The sequence below is a fragment of the Lathyrus oleraceus genome, chromosome 2, assembly GCF_024323335.1.
Source record: "Lathyrus oleraceus cultivar Zhongwan6 chromosome 2, CAAS_Psat_ZW6_1.0, whole genome shotgun sequence".
Classification (NCBI taxonomy): domain Eukaryota; kingdom Viridiplantae; phylum Streptophyta; class Magnoliopsida; order Fabales; family Fabaceae; genus Lathyrus; species Lathyrus oleraceus.
Window position 1 is genome coordinate 229066579 of NC_066580.1, and position 23284 is coordinate 229089862.

Sequence of the window (23284 nt, forward strand, 5' to 3'; positions counted from 1 at the left end):
CACAAGAAAACAAACAAGACTGACTCGGCAGGATATCGCATCCTGGGCCTACTTAGTCTATCAAACATAGACATCAGAGTCGAAGTAGTTCGGACTGGGGGAAAACATGCTCGCTAGAATGTCGCATCCTATGCATACGTATCTTCTCGGACAAAGAAGAATCAGAGCATTCGTAGCTCGGCTCACGCATACAAACAAAACAGACTCAGGCAAACATGGAATCCGAATGCCAATCGCTGGACTTACATCAGCTTCCGAACCAAACACACGCACACTGGAAACCAGATGCCACCTGATGGACTTATACCGGACTCCAAGCACACAACAAGAGGATACGGAATGCCAATCGCTGGTCTTACATCCATCTCCTAACACCAACACAGGAAGAAGAAGGGTCTCGATTGCAACTAGGGCAAGAGAAAAGGAAGGTCTCAATCGCAACGAGGGCGAGAGAAAAGAATTAGTGTTAGTTGTTAGTCAAACTCGACAAGACATCGCATCTCGTGCCTATGTATCTCATCTGGACATGAGAATCAGAGTTGCCGTAGTTCGGCTAAACTATTTCTGTTGGTTTGTGTTTTTTAAGTGGACAACGTCACTGCGCAATCTACCGGATGCTCGACCTTTGGAGACTTACTCACCTGTAGTAGAAGGAGTTGAGGTATCCTTAAGAGGGGATAATGTTTGTTTGTTTTTTAGGAAAGCTCAAGCAAGAAAGGAAGTCCTATACGAAGGAACCGTGCTACCTTAATTGACATGCAAACGAGACTATGCGGAGTCTAGCAAACCTAGGGGATACAATCACACCACACAAGCACATACAACATGAAGTAAACACACCAACAAGGGGTTCAAACATCAAGGCTAGGCTTTAGTCGAGGGGTCATGTCAACCTCGACAAACAAGCCACTGTATCAGGGTGAGGTTAGCTCTTAACCTTGACATTGTGAGTCAAGGTGAAGCTGATGAAAGGTGAGTGAAGATGAGACTTCACAACTCTTATCCCTGGCCTGGGAGAGCTTTCAGACAATGAAGTGTGGGTCCAGAAAGTGGGAACCCTTCTACACTTATGACACTGACTCAACTGATCTTGGGTTTTTACTCACTATGCATCAACACATGTGGTGTGAGCAAGGTGAGTGACTCACATAATAGTAGGAGATAGGCTACATATCTCTTTTGTCTACCAATTGCCTCATATGAGGTCTTTTCCTGCTTGGGGACAAAGTAAACAATCACAAACATTGCCTCTTAAGGAGGACTTCAGACAGGTGCCTGGCCAAGTAACAGGCCAGGTCTTCCAGACTACATGGAGACAAGAGATTCTACCTCAATGCTTAAGCAAAGCAAAGCAAGTTCTCAAAGAACTATTAGCAACTAATGTACCTGAAATCAATCAAATACAGTCAGTATACCAATCACAAAGTCAAAACAAGCAAATAAGAATCAACAGTCAACACTATCAATCACATGTGCAAAGCACAAACCCAAAGCAAGTGAGCTAAGCATCCTACAAAATAGAACAAGTTAGTTCATAACAATCAACCAAACTCAATCAACTTGCATTAATTTCCTTAAAGCATTTGCTTCCTAACCTGAAAAGCAAACTCAAACATGAGAAACAAGACCACTAGGACAAGCCTAGGGTCAAAATGAGGTGAAAATTTCAAAACAGCAAGTGAAAATTGATCAAAACCAAGATTAAACAATTAGGAATCCAATCCAAGTGGTTTCACACTCATATCATTCATCATTATCATTTCATGAAGGAAAAGGCACAAAACATGCAATCTAGAACCTCAAAGGACCAAACAGAATGATCACAATCAAATCAATACCAAAACATTTCAATAAATCCTCAAACAATTCATGATCAAACAGCAGTCATAACATGTCAATCATACCGAATTTCAGCTTATTTGGACCAAGGGAAGCAAGTCAATGAAATTCATAATGTCAACACAAATTCAAGCAAGCTCATACAAAGCATCAAAACATGCATCAACTTCAATCACTCATAAAACAGAAACAAAACATGATAAATGAATGACACCAAAGCCAAGACGCACTTCAAAGTGTCTACAATGCACATGCCAAATTTCAAATTCATCCAATTAATAACCAGTATTTCACAAATCATATAAAAACATGTCTCCCACAAATTCACCAATTGACTAAACAGCAAAGAAAATCCCAATCAAATAGGAAATGCATTCAAAAAATCCAGAAAAATTCACAAGCTTTCTCAACATTCATAAGATCAATCATGCAAAAATCCAGCTCAATTCAATGTCGATAGGCATAGCAAATAAAATCAAGAAGGTGCACAAGACATGGTGTGACACAAAATGTCACACCTCCAAAGATCATGTCATAACTCTCAATCCAGGAACTTAAAAATTACAAACCACATATCAAAATGACCAGGAATGAGTCTAGAACATGGATGCAAAATTTCAAGAATTTCTTATTAGGCATCAAGATTTTATGATCAAAAGAGTGAGCATGGTGCACAAAATGACATGTCAAAGCAAACCCTAAGCATTTTCAAAATCCATCCGTGCACAATATTATTAAAAATCACCAGAAAATCAAGGACATCATGAGGAACACATCAAAAAAAGAATCATGAAATTTGGTGGAGTATTTTTTGATTTATCAATTTTTCAAGATGAAAGAAAATAAAAAATGAATGAAGGTGCAAGCATGTGGACATGTGATCCTATTTGAAATAATATGCCAAGCCAAAAAGTAGAAGTGTCATCCAGCGTAATCGAAGCGTGTATGATTTTAAAAAGGTGGCGCGCTACAGTACCGCTAACAACAATCAGCATGTGAAAACGCGAAAGGAAGATCAAATAGCCAAATCTGGAAATATTTTCACATGTTCTTCACGTTCTTGATCAAATTTCCAGCTCATGAACTTTTTTCACCAAATTGGACAAATGATATATGGATCGACTCGTCTTCTCAAGCACAACAACAATATCAACATGATTTAATCTAAATCTCAACATATCAAAAGGATCGATCAAAAGAAGTTTTGGCATCAAACATTCAAATCAAGATATCTTCATCAATACTCAATGGATTTACACGATTCAACTTGCATTGTGCTCTACTAACTAGGATCTACAAAAGCCATATGATTATTTCAAGAATTGTGAGATTTGAGTTCCAACCTCTTGGAGATGCAGCAACTCGATTTGATGGATTCAAGGCTCAAAAGATGAAAACAGATGTTGATTGATGATGTAGAAGGTGAATGCAAGCAATAATCCAACTCAACAATGCTCCTGCTCGAAGAAATTTCCAACTGTCCTATGAATCTTCAAGCTTCAACAGTCGCCATGTTTAGTGATTCTTCCAAAAGGAGCTTCAACAGAACTTCAATTGTGTATGAATTGATGACTGGAATGGAGAACCTGCAAGAGAAATCAAGATTCGAGGGAAAAAGTTGAAGAAAAGTTCTTGAGGATTTGAGAGAATTTTGTGGTTTTTCTCTTTGGATCTGAGAAAATGAATGTGTTAATGTGAATTCAGTTATGATTAATGCTTTATACCACTTCCTAATCCAATTGTTAAGCATGATTAGCAAAATGAATGAGATTAGTGAAATGGAGTTTTATGCTAAATTGGCCAAAATGCCCTTTTTCACATAGAACCAATGGAACAGTAAAAATGCACTTGAGGCAAATCCAAATTTCTGTTTATGAGCTGTTGGAAGTGGTTTGGAGTGAAAATCACATTTAGTTTTCAAATTCACTATTTTTCCCACCAAAATGCAAATTGATCACTTGAAAAATGGACTTTTGATGTGATTATTTTTGATGAAATGTGATGATGAATCATGATAGTACATGTCAAATGTGGTTTGCTCAAAAAAAGATCACCCAATTTGGCCAAATGGTTCAAGAGTTATGCCTCCTTGAAGTTCAACTTCTCTTGAGAATGATTTGATCATAACTTGCTAACCACACATGAGAAATGAGTGTTCTTGGACTTTTTTGAAAGGTGAGAGCAAGATCTTCAACTTTCATGTTGGACAAAATTCCATTTGAAGCTTGTATGATGATGTAAATTTGAGGAGAAGACCTTTCCATTTTTGGCAATTTCCAATTACAGGTCACTTACTATTTTTGGAAACTTTTCATCTGACCTCAAATTCCTCAATTTTGTTCTGTGAAATGTCAAATGAGACTTGTATGGACATGAATGAAGCCTTTCAAACCATCTCCCACCTTCAAATCCATAAAATCGGGCACAGTTGACCACAGTTGACCACAATTGACTTTCTAGGGTTTCAGATGTAATTCAGCTTGACTGATGACTTCTAAACATCCAATCTTTGGTCAAATCATTCCAAAATGATCCCTAGGTCATATGAACTTGTTGAATCAACCATAGGGCTTTGTTTCAATAGGAATTGCACTTGCTCGCTTACTTGACTGATTCTCCTGATCATCTTGACCTAATCTTGTCTGAACTTGCACTTGTGCAAAGGGCAATGTAATGCTATGCAGTGGACTATGTTATGTTAATGACCTAATATGAAATGAATGTACAAAATGGGAGGTGCAAATTTGAGGTGCTACACCTGCAGGGCATCCTGAGCGGTCCTCACCTCTCGAAGGTTACCCAAAATGGTACCTTGAGTGTTTTCTATGAGAGCAATATGCTGACGGTGGTAGTGTTGCTGACGGGCTTGTGTATCTATGATCGTTTGCAGGGACTGTAGAACAGTGTCATAGGACCTGTTTGTCCTCCGCTGCGACTCTTGCATGAAGCTCATGTTATCCGCCATTTGCTGCAAGATGGTAGAGATTAGGTCGTCACACCTCTTCTCTCTAGCCATGTGGTCACGCCACATCTCCTCTGTAATATAGAAGCCAGAAGTCGTACCTGCAGAAGAAGAAGATGGTGCGATGTGTGGTGGTAAAGGATGATGGGGGAACACATGGGGTACGGGAGATCTCGCTCTCCGATCATATTCATCATCGGTGTCATGTTCCGCCTCATCAGGAATGTTAGGAGGAAGAGGACCCAAAACAGGTGGAGCATCTAAAGCGTAGGTCCAATTCCTTTCATCTCGTACATCTGTACGTCTAGTGCACGGTAAAACAACAGATGGGATGGCTACACCATGAACCATAAGCATATAGCCTCCTTCTCTCCTCGAACGACACAGTTTCATGTCTCTTAAAAATTTTAGGTTAATTGTGCGAGGAGGTAAGGGGTCTAGGGTAGCCATCTCATTGTTCATGTTAAGTTCCCGAGCAATAGATGTAATCGATCCACCAAAAGAAATCGGTCCCGCTTTATTCAAAGTTAAAGTCATATGAGCAAGCATGAACGGGACCGAATTAATACGTCTATTTGTAAGGCTTCCTTGTAAAAATAGAAGCTCTCTAGCATTAACCTTATTTGGATTCTCCCGGCCAAAAATATTACATGCCAATAGGTATCTAAAAACTCTCATGGTCGGGTTGTGGATAGTTGAGGCAAGAACTCCTTCAAAAGAGTTTATGGAAGTGTTTGATAAACGCTCCCAGAAGGAAAATACCTCAACTGACCACTCTGAATCCAAAGGGGCCTCACAAATAGCACCGTCCCCATGAGGGATCCCTAACAAGCTGGCTAGTTCGTCGGTACTGAATTCGTATTCAACAGCAAACATTCTAAATCTGACAGTACCAACTGTGCTAGCAGTGTTAGGGTTGACAATATAAATCAAGGAACTCAAAAATTCAATTGTCAACCGCTCATAGGTAGGTTCTTTGTTGGAAAAGAAATTATGCGAACCTAAATTATCTAATAAATGAAATATGATATGATAGATACCTAAAGCGTAGAGATAATTTTCGTCAACATACCTTATCGGGAGGATTTCCCGATTTTGCAACCGTTCGATCATTTTTCTTTGTTTATACCCCGGTTTCCCTCCTCGAAGAATGAATCCATTAAACTCCATTGTGTAGCTCTTGAAAAGTGACGAAGAAGATGAAGTGGTTTGTGAAAAGGTTGGATTTTTACGAAATCCGACGGATCAAAATGAAAATGGAAATCGGAAAGATGATTTGTACGGTGTGGTGGTTAGAAAAGTATGAGCTTTTTGTTGGTTCAAGGATGTTTTTCCAAGGTGAAAAAAATGGGTTTTAAAGGTTGTAAGGTGTAAAAATGGTGAAGAAAGGGGTTCTGCCCCGACCTTTTACAGACGCTGTGGCGGGCGCCACAGGGTCTATGGCGGGCGCCACAAGGCAAAATCTGGCTAGGCCAAATTTTGGTCCTTTGGCTTGGGCTTCTCTTGTCTTTTGGCTTTGAGGGGTCCGGATAGCATTTGTTTTGTGATTTTCCTATCATCATTGGCTTGCATAATTTTTGTAGAAGTAAAAATAAAATAAAAATGAAACAAAAATTAAATATTAGACTAATAAATAAATAAACAACTAAAATAAAAAATGCAAATAAAACAAACATAAAACATATATAGATAAAAGTAGAAATATCGATGTATAGATGTAGTTTATATAATATTCCAAATGCGATAATATAAGATGAGTTATGTAAATACGAGAAAAATAAAAGAAAGATAAAATAAGATGGAATGGTGAGATCATATAGTGGGAATGTCATCTTCCTGAGTGGATCCACGGAGCATGGCTACTTCCTGCCTGAGCTCTGCGATCTCCTGATATAGACAGTCGACTTCTGTAGCATGGGTGAGATCAGACACTCTCATCTGTAAAGTGAGGTCAGCCACCTCCTGTCTAAGCTCTGCGATCTCTCTACGACACTCAGCAATCTGGGTGTGGATGTCGGGGGTCTGCAATGAAAGATTATTAGAGAAAACAGTGATTCTGGGAGATGGTGGTGTAGGCGTGTATTCAGCAACGGGTGGTGATCTCGGCTCCTCAACGGTCTCTCCCTGGCCCTCCAGAGCATAACTCCAATTCGCTGGATCATGCACATTGGTCATCATAGGATCTAGCAGTGTGAAATAGTGGATAGCCTCGCTGTCGACTAGCAATCGGAACTGACATGGGTGGAAAGAGGATTTCCTCATCAACCCTCTGGTCAAACAGAAGTCGATGTCCATGGTGGTGTACCCACAGTAGGTCCGAAGATGTAGTAGCTTGCGAGACAGACCTAAAGCGACAACAATCTGCTTGATGATTCTGCCAACATGAATGACTCCTTCGGTAGATCTGGAGATACCGCTGAGACTGTATAATAAAAAGTTCCCACATGCTACTGGGCGAGACTGGGATGCACAAAATAATAGGAAGATTTCCTCTTCACTCAGTAGTGTCTCTGCATCCGGCCTTCCCAGGAAGGAATGTGCTAATATCATCTGAAAGTATCTGAAGGCGGGGTTATGTATAACATGAGACAGCTGTGTAGATGGATCCTGGCTTCCGCCACCTGATATATCACTCCAAAACTTCTCAACCTCCTTACCCAGAAAATATCCCATAGGTGTCTCCCGGATAGCATCAGGAGTGGTCTGGAAGCCCAAAAGGTCGCCGAACTCTTTCTGGCTGAAAGAGTACTCAACTCCAAAAAGCCGGAAAGCAACATACCCATCTGGTCCAGAGTATGGGTCATAGTCGAATGAACTCATGAACTCCAGTTTTAGGTTCCTGTAGGTGTTACTCAAGTCATCAGCAAACTCGTCCCAGTGAAGCTGGTGGCTAAGGAATCGGATACTCGACTCGATACCCAGTGCCTCCATAAAGTGCTGTTCAGGATAACGTGTGGGTGCCACAGGGCGCTGATACAGAGCGATGTAGCGCTCTCTCTGAGCATTATCTCTATAGGCCACGTGCATGTCATCGAAATCCTGCATCCTGTAAAAGTTAAGAAAGTGATCCTGAAAGTGCAAACCATTCAAATTTTAGTCTCAATGCAAAATATGATAAAATAAAATAAAAATAAAATTAAATAAATGCGAAAAAGTAAAATGAAAGAAAACCATGGGTTGCCTCCCACGCAGCGCTTGTTTAACGTCATTAGCTTGACGATTAGAATCTATACACCTGTAATAGTAGGAATTGGTGGATCAATCAGGGTGTGGCTTGAGTAGTATGCTAGAATGTCTCCTCCTTCGTAAAGCTTCAGTCTTTGTATATTTACAATGAATGGACTACAGGTTTCATTCTTGATTTCCACGGCTCCGGATCTCAGAATCTTGGATACTTCGAATGGGCCAGTCCATCTTGAGCGTAGCTTTCCAGGGAAGAGTCGTAACCTAGAGTTGAAAAGGAGAACATAATCGCCTATATTGAAGTTTTTCTTTACTATTCTTTTGTCGTGATAGGCTTTTGTCCTCTCTTTATATATTTTTGCATTCTCGTACGCAGATTGCCTAAGTTCTTCTAATTTATGAATGTCTAGGGTACACTTTTCTCCAGCGGCTAGGTAGTCGAAATTCAAAGTCTTAATGGCCCAATAGGCCTTATGCTCTAATTCGAACGGTAAGTGACAGGATTTTCCATAAACTAGTTGATAAGGAGTAGTTCCTATAGGGGTTTTGAAAGCGGTTCTATAGGCCCATAATGCTTCTTGAAGCTTCTGAGACCAGTCTCTCCTAGAAATAGAACAGTTTTCTCTAGGATTTGTTTTATCTCCCTATTAGATACTTCTACTTGGCCACTAGTCTGTGGGTGGTATGGTGTTGCTACTCTATGCCTAACTCCATATTTTCTTTAAAGTTTATCAAATATTCTCGATATGAAGTGTGATCCTCCATCGCTTATGACTAAACGTGGTGTTCCAAATCTAGGGAATATATAGTTTTTAAATAGTTTGATTACTACCCTAGTGTCGTTTGTGGGTGCAGCTATAGCTTCAATCCACTTAGACACATAGTCTACAGCTACTAAGATATACATGTTCCCTAAGGATGGTGGGAAAGGTCCCATGAAATCTATACCCCATACGTCAAAGAGTTCTACTTCCTGAATGTTTCTTAGAGGCGTTTCATCACGCCTTAAAATGTTTCCAGTGCGTTGGCATCTATCATATTTGACAATGCAAGCATAGACATCGCGCCACATGGTAGGCCAGAATAGGCCAGCTTGAAGAATCTTGGCGTATGTCTTAGAGGTGCTCGCATTTCCACCATACGGTGCAGAATGACAATGCTCGATAATACTATTTACCTCTTCTTCTGGAACGCAACGGAGAAAAATGCCATCTTTACCCCTTTTGAAAAGGAGCGGTTCGTCCCAATAGAAGTTTCTCACATCGTGGAAGAATTTCTTTTTGCGGTGGTAGTCAAGATCAGGGGGACTATATCAGCAGCTAGGTAATTAACGAAGTCTGCATACCAGGGTACGTTACTTATTGCTAAGGAATTTTGGGGGTGCTCATAAGGATCTAGGTTATTATCTTCAATGGTTTCTACTCTAGCTATTAGTCGATCATAGGCGAAGTCATCATTTATGGGTACTCGTTCAGGTTTTAGATGTTCTAGCCTAGAAAGGTGATCAGCTACTACATTTTCAGTGCCTTTTTTTTTATCTCTTTTATCTAAATCAAACTCTTGTAATAATAGAATCCATCGGAGTAACCTGGGCTTGGCATCTTTTTTACTTAAATAGGTAATGAATGGCAGCATGATCGGTGTAAACTATAATTTTTGCTCCTACTAGATAAGATCTAAATTTGTCTATAGCGAAAACTACAACGAGTAATTCTTTTTCAGTTGTTGCGTAGTTAAGTTGGGCAGCATCTAGGGTTCTACTGGCATAATAAATTGCATGTAATTTTTTATCTTTCCTTTGTCCTAGAACGGCTCCAACTGCATAATCACTAGCATCGCACATTATCCCAAAAGGTTCCGACCAATCGGGTGGTTTCATAATGGGTGTTGAGATTAACGCTTGCTTTAAAAGATTAAATGCGTCATTACATTTTTCATCGAAAATGAATTCAGCATCTTTCATTAAAAGTCCAGTTAAAGGTTTGGTTATTTTGGAGAAGTCCTTAATAAAACGCCGATAGAATCCAGCGTGTCCAAGAAAGCTTTGGACTTCTCTGATGGTTTTTGGTGGTTTTAGGTTTTCTATAAATTCTATTTTAGCTTTATCTACCTCTATACCTTTTTCAGAAACTATATGTCCTAAAACTATTCCTTCGGTTACCATGAAATGACATTTTTCCCAGTTTAGCACGAGGTTCACCTCCACGCATCTCTCCAGGATTTTCTCAAGGTTAGCGAGACAATTATGGAAATCAAATCCATAAACCGAGAAATCGTCCATAAACACTTCCATGATACCATCTAGGTAATCTACGAAGATTGACATCATGCAGCATTGGAAAGTAGCTGGGGCATTACAGAGGCCGAATGGCATTCCTTTGTAGGCAAAAGTTCCATAAGGGCATGTAAAGGTAGTTTTTTATTGATCTTCGGGGTGGATAGGTATTTGGAAGAATCCAGAGTATCCATCTAGATAACAAAAGTAAGAGTGTCTGCCTAGACGCTCCAACATTTGGTCTATAAATGGTAAAGGGAAATGATCCTTCCTAGTTTCTTTATTTAATTTTCTATAATCTATACACATCCGCCATCCTCCTTCTAAACGTTTTGATAGATGTTCGCCTTTATCGTTTTGCACGACTGTGATGCCTCCCTTTTTAGGTACTACATGCACAGGGCTCACCCACTTACTATCAGAGATCTGGTAGATGATACCTGCCTCAAGTAACTTAAGAACTTCCTTTTTAACAACATCACTCATTATAGGGTTTATTCTTCTCTGATGTTCTCTGGAGGGTTTTGAATCTTCTTCTAGCAAAATCCGATGCATGCATACGGATGGGCTTATACCTTTTAGGTCAGAGATATTATATCCTAAGGCTGAGGGATATCTTCGTAAAACGTCTAAAAGTTGGTTCGTTTCCTCTTGGATCAAGGTAGCACTAACTATAACTGGACGATTCATCTCTTCATCGAGGAACTCATATATCAGGTTCTTAGGCAGTTCCTTAAGTTCTAAGGTTGGTTTCTTAGGGCATGGCATAGGATCTGGAGTAAGGGATAAACATTCGTAAAGGTTATCATCGATGTAGGGTTTCTTAAAGTCATCACTTCCCTTATGAGAGTTAATGGTAACTTAATTGTTCTTATAATTTCTTTTTGTTCTAATTATCTAACACATTCATCAATGATATCTAAGGCATAACACGAGTCTCCCATCACAGGTGCCATAAGAAATTTCGAAAGTATAAATTCTATTTTCTCGTCACCTACCTCAAATGTTAACTTTCCTTTCTTGACATCTATTATGGCTCCTGCAGTCGATAAGAATGGTCTACCTAGAAGGATTGGTATATCATTGTCCTCTTTGATGCCCATGACAACAAAATCAGTAGGGATAAATAACTGACCTATCCTAACAGGAACATCTTCTAAAATGCCTATCGGATACTTAACAGATCTATCGGCTAACTGAAGTAACATCTTAGTAGGCTGTAATTCTCCTAAGTTTAACCTCTCACACGCTGCTAAAGGCATTAGGCTCACACTAGCTCCTAAGTCTAGAAAAGCTTTTTCGATGACATGATTACCCAAAAGGCAAGGAATGGAGAAATTTCCAGGATCTTTATCTTTCTTTGCTAATTTTTCCTCGGAAATAGCATTACATTCCAAAGGCTTCGGGTCGTCAAGTCTACGTTTGTTGGTAAGGATGTCTTTGAGAAACTTTGCATAAGAAGGATTTTGGGAGATGGCTTCTGTGAAAGGGATTTCTACATGAAGTTTTTCTATAACTTTAATAAATTTTTGATACTATTTATTGATCTGGGTTTGTTTGAGTCTTTGCGGATATGGTATAGGTGGTTTATATGGTGGGGGTGGTACATAAGTTTTATCTTTAGGTTCTTCTCCTTTTTCTCGACCTTCATGGTTTTCAGATTCCTCTGGTTCCTTTACTTCGTCCGTGGGTTTGGTACATTCCTTAGAAGTTTCGGGTTCACTCAATCTAGGGTTTGGTGGCTCATCGTAAGCGTTCCCACTTCGTAGGGTGATGGCATTGGCTTGTCCTCTCGGATTTTGTTGAGGTTGTCCAGGGAATTGTCCTCCAGGTGTAGTTTTAGGGGCTTGGTTTAAACCTACCTGAGAGATCTGGGTTTCAAGCATCTTGGTATGAGTAACTATTTGGTCAACCTTGGTTCCTAACTGAGTAATCAATTCGTTAACATGAATGTTCTGGTTCATGAACTCCTTGTTTTGTTAGGTTTGAGCGGGGATAAAATTTTCCATAATTTTCTCAAGGCTCGGCTTTAGTGGTACGGGTTGCATAGGTTGATTTGATCTTGGGGCTTGATAACTAGGTCTCAGAGGTGCATTATTTTGAATAGGGTTATTATTTTTATAGGAGAAGTTCGGGTGATTCCTTCATCCAGGGTTATAGGTATTCGAATATGGGTTGCCTTGGGTGTAGTTCACTTGCTCAGAGTGGGTTTCGTTTAATAGACTGCATTCTGTAGATTGGTGTCCTTTGGTTCCACATATCTCACAATCCGACGAAACTGCAGCTACAGTATTCGGGTTTATGCACATATGCTCGACTTTGAGGGCTAATGCGTCCATTTTAGCTTGCATCATGTCTATAGAGCTTAGTTCATGCACTCCTCCTTGGGCTTCCTTCTTCTCAATTGTCGCTCGTTCGACTCCCCATGATTGATGGTTTTGAGCCATATCTTCAATGAGGGCACTAGCTTCAGGATAAGGTTTGTTCATCAGAGCACCGCCTACGGCAGCGTCGATGGTCATCTTTGTGTTATAATGAAGTCCATTATAGAAGGTTTGAATGATTAACCAATTTTCTAAACCATGATGTCAGCATGCTCGTAACAACTCTTTATATCTCTCCCAAGCTTCGAACAACGATTCTCCTTGGTTTTGGGTAAATCTAGTTATATGGTTTCGAAGAACGGCGGTCTTACTCGGGGGAAAGTATCTAGCAAGAAAAACTCTTCTAAGGTTATCCCACGTCGTAATGGAATTGGGTGGAAGGGAATCTAACCATGATAGGGCTTTATCTCTAAGGGAAAAAGGAAATAATCTTAAACGTATTGCCTCAGGAGAAGCTCCATTGGTTTTAAAAGTGTCTGCTAATTGAAGAAATATTTTTAAATGTTGGTTTGGGTTTTCAGTAGCGAGACCTGCGAATTGTCTCTGTTGCACTAGTTGCAATAGGGCTGGTTTAAGTTCAAAATTATTAGCTGGGATGTTTGGGTTTACTATACTAGAACTAGGTTCTTCATTTGATGGTTGAGAGAAATCTTTAAGAGGTCTTTGGTTTTGATCTTTGGCCATAGCTCTTTTAATTCTATGAAAGAATAAACGTGCGCGAGCGTAACTTTCAGGTTCCGCCAGAGGGTGTACTAAGCTTAAACTTCCGGTGCTGCGAGTTCTTCGCATTAACCAGCGGGAAATAACCTAAGTCTAAACGATATAACAACAGGAAAATGAAATTTGACGAAATTGGTCTCCGGCAACAGCGCCAAAAACTTGATGCGGTGTTTCGCAAGTATACGAACGCGTCAGAGTAATATAAAAGATTGTCGAATCCACAGAGACCAAGTTTCAATCTATCGTTATCTATTGTTATGGTGTTTATCAAAGGCAATCAAAATAGGTGTTTTTGGAGTGTGCAACGAAAAGTAAAGTGTTGAATAAAGATTAATTAATAAAGACAGGGTCGAATGGAATTCACGTAATCAATTAATAATCCAAGTACTTGCTAATAAAATTACTTATGGGCAATGTTTCCTACTTTGAAAAGAACTAATTTAACAGGAACTGTCGCTTTTGTGTATTCAGAACCGAGTTGAACTCCCTAATCAAACCCTCTTATTGTCACTTATAAAAAGGCACGCATTGCATTAGAGTAGTAAACCTATTTTTAAGAAATATAGTATCTTGACTAAGTTGAAAAGTATTATAACCTGGATTTCTTAACCAAAAGAGGTTCTCACGAACCAGACTCTAAACTTATAAACGCGTCCGAAAATAGTTTTAAAATCTTTTTTCTTCTTAAGTTAAAAACTCCTAATGAACTAAACAAAGCGCTTTCGCTGTTTTTGAAATAGTTAAAAACAATTAAGTTTAGATAAACGTTGGACGGCTTTCGATCTTACCCAACGGAATTGAAGTGCGGGAAAACTTAAGTTGAAAGTTAAAATAGCCTTTAAGTGTTTCTACGAACAATTGTACGGACTATCGGTTCAATTATGATCCTTACATTCTAACCTTATAAATTTAGTTAGACATGGTAAAGTAAAAGTGCATTAATTTAAATAAAAGTAGTGCGAGTGCGGAAAGTAAATAAAAGTAGTGCGAGTGCGAGAAATAAATCATTTAAAGCGAGTGCGAGGAAATAAATAAAGTAAAGCGAGTGCGAGGAAATAAATAAAGTAAAGCGAGTGCGGGAAATAAATAAAGTAAAGCGAGTGCGGGAAAATAAATAAGATAAAGACAAGTAATAAAAACCTGCTCCAATCGGAGGGTTGAGTAAATTGCAAAGCGGAAATGAAAATGGCGGCAGGATTAACTTCTTTCCAAAGTGCTCCAAAATCAATTACAGACTCGATTACACAATTGTGGTAACACTCCAATGCGAAGCGATTACCACTTTATAATACTGAATGTATGCCTAAGTGAAACAAAGTTGCTTTGAGTTTGCCTCTGCTCTAAGCTTGGATGATTGTAAAAGTGATTTCGAGTTTCTATTTATAAGCAAGTAAAAGGATAGAAATGACAAGGATGCCCTTCAATTTGAAAATGGGAGGGAAAACTTTTCCTCTTGTGGCGCCCGCCACAAGGCCATGGCGCCCGCCACAAGGACAATCTGAGGCGCCTTAGTGGAAGTAGTGGGGAACGTGGAAGTTGAGCTTGGACACGTCATGGCAGGGTCTATGGTGCCAGCCATGGGGTAGGCCACAAGTACAAAATGCTGAATTTTAGGGTTTTTGGCTCTTTTTTTCGCTCCTTTTCTCGATCGGGGCTTCGATTAAAGTAAAAACTTAAAAACAAAGGAAAACATAGCAATAACACAACAAAATAACAATAAAACAACTAAAATGCATGTGAAATCGGAGTCGAAAATACGGTAAATTTCAGTGTTATGATTGTTCCCCCCGGAGATCCATCCTCCTCTTTGATAACTTCCCCGGTAGAATCGCTTCTATGTCGGAGTTCATCTGTGCAACGACTTTACCCCCGGTTGGAATGACTGGTGCTCATTCCCCGGCAGAGATCTTGGTGGTCATGGCTTTCTCTCTTGAGATGTAGTACCAGATGTTTGATCCTCTATCGTTGGACTTGTTTGTGTTAAAAATGTCTGTTTGTCAGCATTCATCATACATAAACCACGCATGTGGGGATATAGTTTTCAAACATTCAGATATTCATGTTGCATTCTTTTCCATATATCTTTGTTTGTTATCCCCTACTATTTGGTAATACATATTCCCCAAGCAGACGTCTGTGTCTAATCCCTCCATATAGAGTCAGCCCCTTAAGCAGAAAGTGTTTATCCTTCCTTCCATATTCCCCACCGAGTTATATCCTCGTGAATGATGGTTGTTTCTGTCTCCTCCCAACACATATATTGGGATGGAATTCCCCATTGAGTTATATCCTCATAGGGACAAGCTTTGTTTCATCGTGCCTATCTAGTTTGATGCTAGACTGGCCTCTTATGACTGTTTCCTGTACTTCCCCGTAGTTTTAGATGAATAGTTGCTCGGTAACCAGTAATTATCCATCTTTATCCCGGCGGAATCTGTGGTTTTCTACCTTTATACCGGTAGTTGTAAACCCTATTTCATCCCCTGGTAGAGTTAACCTTTTCTTCATCCTAATCGATGACGGTTACTTTTCTGTGGTTTTCTACCCAGTATCCGGTAGATGTAATCCCCTCCTTGACGGTTATCTTTATCCAATATTCGGTATTGATATTCCTTCACCCCTTTCCTTTTTGAGCATATCTCTCAATAACCAGTGATATATCTCTTGGATAATTTCTCTGATAAAGCAATTTATCCCCAGCGAGTCATCTCTCATTTACCCTTTGTTGATAATGATTGTTTCTCCCCTGGATTTGTCATCATTGTGTACCTAGTTCTCGGTATCCCGATGACCTCTTTGTTCGGTCGACTTATCCTTTATTAACCCAGTAACCGGTTGTGGATAATCTTCCATGCGAGTATATTATCTACGTTCTGACGGTAATAGATAATATATCTCATGCACTCCCTGGTCGAAGTCCTTTGCTCTTCCCCAGTCGAGTAAGATTCGTATCCCTTTTATTGGAATCGAATGTCCATCCTATAATCGAGTTTTACTTTTAGCCCTCTTTTGGATGATGAGTGTCTTGGGAATATTCCCCAATTCACGCTTCGGTCGGTCACCTATTATATGCCTAGTAACCAGTATCCCTGGTGTTCCTTCCTCCCTGCTCCCTATTATGACTTTTTGTCCCCTTGCGGAGCCAGATTTTCCTGAGCTGAAGTTTACCTTTTTAGGTCTTCCTCGGATGATTTTGGATGTTTGATATCTCTCACCCTTATACCGGTCTTAGATATTCATTCTCCCGAGCATGTTGTTCCCTCACCCTTATACCGGCGTTCGGATCACATGTTTCTTTGAGCTTATTACCCAATAACTGGTAATACCTCATCCCGTTGCTTCCCCAGAGGAGTTTTGTTTGGGTGTTTTCCCAGTGAAGTCCCTTAGTGGATTCTCCCATCCTGAGTCCAGATTTTTATCCGAAGTATCCGTTATGGATAAGTTTTTGCTGTATTGGCATATTCCCCAATACATGCATCTTTGAGTCAGCTCGAGTCTTGTCCATTGATTTATTTCATGGATTCCCTGCGTGTCTCTCAACAAGTTTCAAGTCGTGACCTGCTCACGCATTTTTATCCCTTTGCTCCCCAGTAAAGTCCCTAGAGTTTCTATCCCATTTATGAGTGTGTTACTCCAGTGGATTTTCATTTGTTTCTGTTTTCTTTCTTTCTTTGTGGACACATATCCCCACAGAGTGTAACCATTTGCACACATAAATTTGCACCATGAGGTCTCTTAGGGACCATAATTCGTCTCTTTGTTATTATTTAAGCCCATTCTACCTCGTCGAGACGAAGATTTTAACCTTCACTTCTCCGGCTAGAATGACCTTAAATAGGGGCATCTGTAAGACCCCAATTTTGGCCCTAAGATCCCTCATGGCATCATAACATTGCATTTGCAAAGCCTCAAGGATCATAAGCATCTTGGTTCCCCTTGCCTTTGGGTGGGACCTCTTGTGAGTGGTTAGAGATCACCAAGCATGCTTGAATTGTATATTATTGCTTTTCTCATTTTGTTTACCAACCAAAAACACAAAAATTGTAAATAATTTGTATATTCTCTTCTCATCCCTTCAATCATGTTTGCACAAATAAATTTTCACAAAATACCAACCTTACAACAAGTATGAAAAGGGCTCCCTAGGAGTACCTAGGATGTTTTGGGTGCTTAAAACCTTCCCATTGCATAACCAACCCCCTTACCCAGATCTCTGACATTGTTACTAGTTTTTGAATCGATAAAACTTTTAGGTTTTTGTTCGCTTTCTAACCATTCCTTTGGATAAATAGAAGTGCGGTGGCGACTCGACTTGTATGGTTTACCTTGGATTTAGTCAATATCTCTAATGGTAACGAATACCCCGCTACACATTGTGGAACTTTTTGATTGTTTGTTCTTGTGTGATAGGGATTCCAAACTTGAGATAGTTAGAAGGACCATTGTCATGAGCATCCAAGATAAGAGAAACGAGCCAATTGGATATCCTAGGAGCTTGATTAAATATTTGTTTGATTGCTTGAGTTAATTGCTAAGTCCAAAGGAAAGGAGCAACTTGAATCATCTTTATGATCTCAAGAAAGGAACTCCAAGGGTTTTATTCTCTTCTCTCATCTTTGCATGTTTAGGACTAGCCCTTCTCTTCTTCTCTCCACTCTAACCCAAGCCAAACTTATTTTGTGCAAACATTGACATTGTTTTCAAAAAAACTAGAAACCTAGGCATTATGCCTTTGATTTTTCAAACTCTTTTCATAATACTTATTTTTAATTGGATCTTAAGTCAACTTCGAATTCATTTTGTGAATACTTCTAATTTGTAAATACAACTCATTCAAGTTTGTTTTTTGTGGTTCCAATGACCACTTTTGTTAAAACCTTTTTTTATAAACATTAGCTATTAGGTTTGAGTTATCATAGTGGTTGATGTAAACCTCACCTTATCCTTAGTGATTGGACTATAAGTCTTCCATACTTATTATAGGGTGGATCCCCCACTAGTATGTTGAAGCTCTCCTCACATGGTGGATTGTGGTTTAGGTTAAGTTTTCTCCCTTTGATAACAAAAGACCTTAAGGCTTTTGACCAATCAAGTCACCGACTTATTTTGAGATTTTTACCCCGAACTACGAGGTTTTGATCCTACCTTTGTGATGGTACGTATGCAATGGGTTTATCCATTCAAACAAAATTGTAAATAATTTGTATATTCTTTTCTAATCTCCCCAATCCTGTTTGCACAAATATTTTTCACAAATACCAACCTACCATACAAATTTTGTGAAAAGGGCTCCCTTAGAGTACTAAGGATATTTTGGGTGCTTAAAACCTTCCCATTGCATAACCAACCCCCTTACCCAGATCTCTGATATTTTTATTAGTTTTTGATTTGATACAACTTCTCGGTTTTTGTTCGCTTTCTAACCTTTCCTTTGAATAAATAGAAGTGCGGTGGCGACTCGAATTGTATGATTTACTTTTGATTTAGTCACTAAATCATAAGGTAACGAATACCCCGCTACAGGTATGGATCAAGTCATCTTCAAGATCAATCATCCATTTTGGTGGATTATGGTTTTCACCTTATCAACACCCAAGTTCTATTGATATTGATGAGACTTGATCGGATCAGCCGAGAATCAAAGGGTTTGTTGTGAGTCACGAGCATGGAGTCAAGTTAAGAACCATCCCAAAGGAGTGTACTAAGGATAAAAAACCTGTAGATCATGTTCTAAAAAGTTCCCAGAGTCTTAATTCCATCTATCGGATATTATAGGTTAAGCTGACTGACTCATCAACCCATAATATTCTCAAGAGAAACTCGTCTGAGTGTAGTATCGTGTAACAGCTGTTATCAAGTCTGCACCTGAACAGTCTCCGCACTACGTCCTAAATAGGCCAAGTTGGGTTAAATGTTCTACGGTCCTCAGCTTCTCGGACCCCAAATCAGAGAAAGTAATGCCTAACCACAAATGACTTTTGTGACAATAGTAACTCCAAAAGGGTCTCCAATGAGTAGATGGGTCTCAAGCCAACTTGTTAAGGACTACTCCACACAAGTTGAACATGACTATACTATCCTCCTATCTTAATTGCACTCAAGTTCGAGTTAGAACTTATCTCATCACTCAGAGATCACCAAGCACAACAGACAGATTATCTCACACAAATAAGTATATACAAACATCAAATATACAAATATATTCACATAAAGAAGTAGGCTAAACCCATTGAGAACTACTGCCCAGCAGAGTTGCCACTTAATTTCTGTAGCGGTAAATTCATGACCATCAAGCTATGGATAAGCTTAACGTCAATAAAACTAGAGCCACCACCGCGCTTTTATTGTTTCCAAAGGAAAAGGGAAAAGTACGAACAAAACCCAAAGAAAAGAAGTTTTCAAATCAAAACTAATAAAATGCCAGAGATTACAGGTAATGGGGTTGGTTACACAGAAGGAAGGTGCTAGCATCCAAAGTGTCCTAGGTACTCCTAGGGAGCCCTTCTTTATGTGTGCATATGTTGTTGGTATAAAATATGTTTGAGAAAAATAGAGTGTGGGGATAAGAAAAGAATATATTGATTATATTTTTGTGTTTGACAAGACCTTCGGACTTGTGCCTACATACCAACATAAAAATGAGGGATCAAAACCTCGTAGTACGTGGTAAAAATTTCAAAGTGGGTGAACTACTTTTAACAAAAATTTAATTGAGGAGGACCCCAAGGGCCAAAGGTTTGAATGGAGTTGTTAGTTCTTTTTGTCTTTTGAAATTTTAAGTCAATATAATTAGATTTATTTACAAGTTTGATTTAAGAAAAAGAAGTTCAAAAATTCAATGGCATAAGGCCAAAGTTTCTACTTGAAATAAGGTCAAAGTTTGAAATCACAAGAAAAGAAAGTTTTTGAAAAGGGGGAGAGATTTTGAAATTTAAGAAGTGGGAGGAGATGAAGAGGCTATCCTAAGCATAAAATTAAAAGTTAAGAGTTAAAAAGATCTGACCAATGGAATGCAATCCAACAGACAAGAATGTCATATAGAAATCCATTTTCCTTTGAACTTTGAATCAAGCAATATTCAACAAGAAAATAGCAATATCAGACATCATGAAGATCAAGGCATCAAATAAAGATAACCACATCCAAACAAGCAATTCCCATAGCTACCAGTCTTCTTTGTCTTCTCATGTATGAGATGAAATATTCCTTGATCAACTCAGAAGAAAGCATCAGACACAAGATCAAAATAATAGTTAGCACCAAGACAAAGCAGCAGATGAATTCAAATCAATCCCAAGACTTGCATCAGATGAAGGCTTAGTTCATAATAACTTGCTCTCAAAAATGTTGGCATTGGCCAAGTCCTTTTGCATATGGAATGTTGCCTAGTTCTAAGTCCAAAAATTCAGATCAAGATCAACATTCCACCAAACATTGTTTAGGGTTTGTGTTGTTTATTAAGTGTTTTAAGGTCCTAAGACCACAAACAAAATCAAAATGCACAAACAAATATATACAATCACAAGATATGGCTCAAATGAACAAAGTGAAAATGGAATAAACATAAACAAATTAAATGAAATGTAAATGGAAATGAATGATAAATGGCTGAAAATTAAATTGCATAAGGTAAATGACTTGAAAGTAAAGCAATATTAATAAGATTTAGTCAAATTCTAGTTAAGTGTTAGTGGTGTTTTGCTTTTTAATTGATTAAGTCATTATTTGGAGAACACTCAACCATCCATTCACAAGCATGGATCATTGAACCAAAACATCTTCCATAGGAAGAGAAAACGGTCAAGTTTCCACACAATACCATGAAGGATGAGAGACTTACAATCTCACTTACTAGAATGATATGCCTTTAGGGTCAAATTTAGCTCTATGTTAAGCAATCGTAATTGGACTTATGTAGAAGTCACAACTATTTGAGGTCGGGCAATAAAAATTTAGGTGTTAATGCATGTTAGGGATGGACCTATCTCATCCATACTTGTATTGGTTCATCTGACACAAGGTCATTAATGAACCAATTAGCCTTAGGACATTTTTGATTTCATTGGTCAATGAAAGAAATGGGAAAGAATAGGAATGAAGATGAAGAGGGAGGGGAATGAGAGAAACACAAATTGGTCATGGGTGGAATTTTATCAAATTAAAATCATTCATTCATTTTGGGAGATGAAATGTACATTTCATCAATCCCCTAAATCCAATGATTTTAATCCAACAAAAGTCAAATCAACATCGACCAAGGCCCAAACAAATAGTCAAACATCACAAGACCATAAAAATGGCTCAACATAATATTTACACAATCAATCAACTAAAAATCAATTTAAAAATGCATAAAAATTCAATTTAATTTGGTCAAAACCTAAAATCTCTTCAAAACACCAAATAAATGGCCAAGAGATTTATCATAGGTCAAACAAGGTCAAAGGATCTTATACAAAAAATTTCATGATTTTTGAAAAGTCAGAAGTATTTTTAAACAATTAAAAATATGCACAAAAATATTTAATTCATGAAAAATATCAAAATTAATCCAAAAAATAATTTTAATTAAGAAAATGAAAGAGGAAAATATTTAAAGATTTTTGGTGAAAGTTTCATATTTTTTGGATTAAAAATAAAATTATTATGAATTAAACAAAATAAAGCAATGAAACATAAAATCAGAAATTCAAAAAAATAAGGGTCATCAGATCTCCCTCATTAATTGAGGTGACAAATCTGATGGCCAGAAGCGCACATTCCACCAACACTTGAGAGAAACGTGTGACATAAGTGCTAATCACATCAGAAGGCTAAGATCAAAACGTGAGATCATGATCCAATGACTTTGGACACGCCAACACATCACTGGAGCCCTAGCTCCGATCTTCTTCTCCGGTGGACCTCACCGGACTGGTCCATCACCAACCACTTAAAAAATAAAAACAAGGACATGTATTTAAAGAAAAAATGCCCAGGAGCTCGAATTTGGCCTCAATTTTCTCCAATTCTAAGTATATAAAAAGATACAGGGATTTGAATTTTGAGATTCATGAATTGAGTTGCTTCAATTTGACCTCAAAGTAACTCAATCTTGTTGCCTACATTGGTAGGACTTCAGCCAACCAAAAATCATAAAGAATAGTGAAGAATTGAGAGAGAATCGAAGGGATGAAAATTCTGAAAAATTACCTTCGAGAGAGCTTCAACTTTACTTGATCTTGATTCCAATTGTCCTTGGCTTGGTTTCAGAAGCTTGTAGGAAGTGATTAGGATCAAAGAAAATCTTGGACTCTTGGAGTTTCAATCTCAAAACAGAATGAGATTTGAAGCTCGATTTTCAAATGAAAACCTTTAAGATTATTCTTTAATTGTGAGGGTTTGAATTGCAGGTTTAAAGCTTGGGCATGAGGTCCTCAATTCTGAGCCACGAGGGTTGTATTTATAGCCAATGTGATTCATTTCCACACACTTTCAAATTTTGCCAAATTTAGCAATTTGCATTGCATGCTTGCATGGGCGTGTGATAGGCCCATCAAGTGATGTATTCGGGTCCAAAAATGCTTGAGTATAATGCTGAAATCATGTCATGTGGCCATGCATTTGAATTTGAAATGTGAAGGTGAAATCCATCCAAATGATCCTTTGAAAATAACCCATGCGCAAGACCTTAATTCCTTGTCCAAATGAGGTGATCTTGGACTTTTTGGAAAGGTGAGATCAAGGGGAACAACTTTCATCTTGAACACTTTTCCATTTGAAGCTTCGATAATGATGAATTTTGAGGTGGAAGTTTGGAAAATCAAACATGTTTGAAAAATTTCTAAGTACAAAGTCAAATGTTCACTTCTTCCACCTTGAATAACTTTTGCTATGGAGTTCAAATGGGAACAGTTCCTTCCACAAAGTTATAGATCTTTA

The 23284-nt window shown here is 38.6% G+C and overlaps 1 non-coding gene across 1 annotated transcript; it reads left to right on the forward strand.

Moving 5' to 3' along the window:
• Positions 1–12836: 12836 nt before the first annotated feature.
• On the forward strand, positions 12837–12943 carry LOC127124631 (small nucleolar RNA R71). Its single transcript, XR_007804101.1, has one exon. It is a non-coding gene; the product is annotated as a small nucleolar RNA R71 (small nucleolar RNA).
• Positions 12944–23284: the final 10341 nt, after the last annotated feature.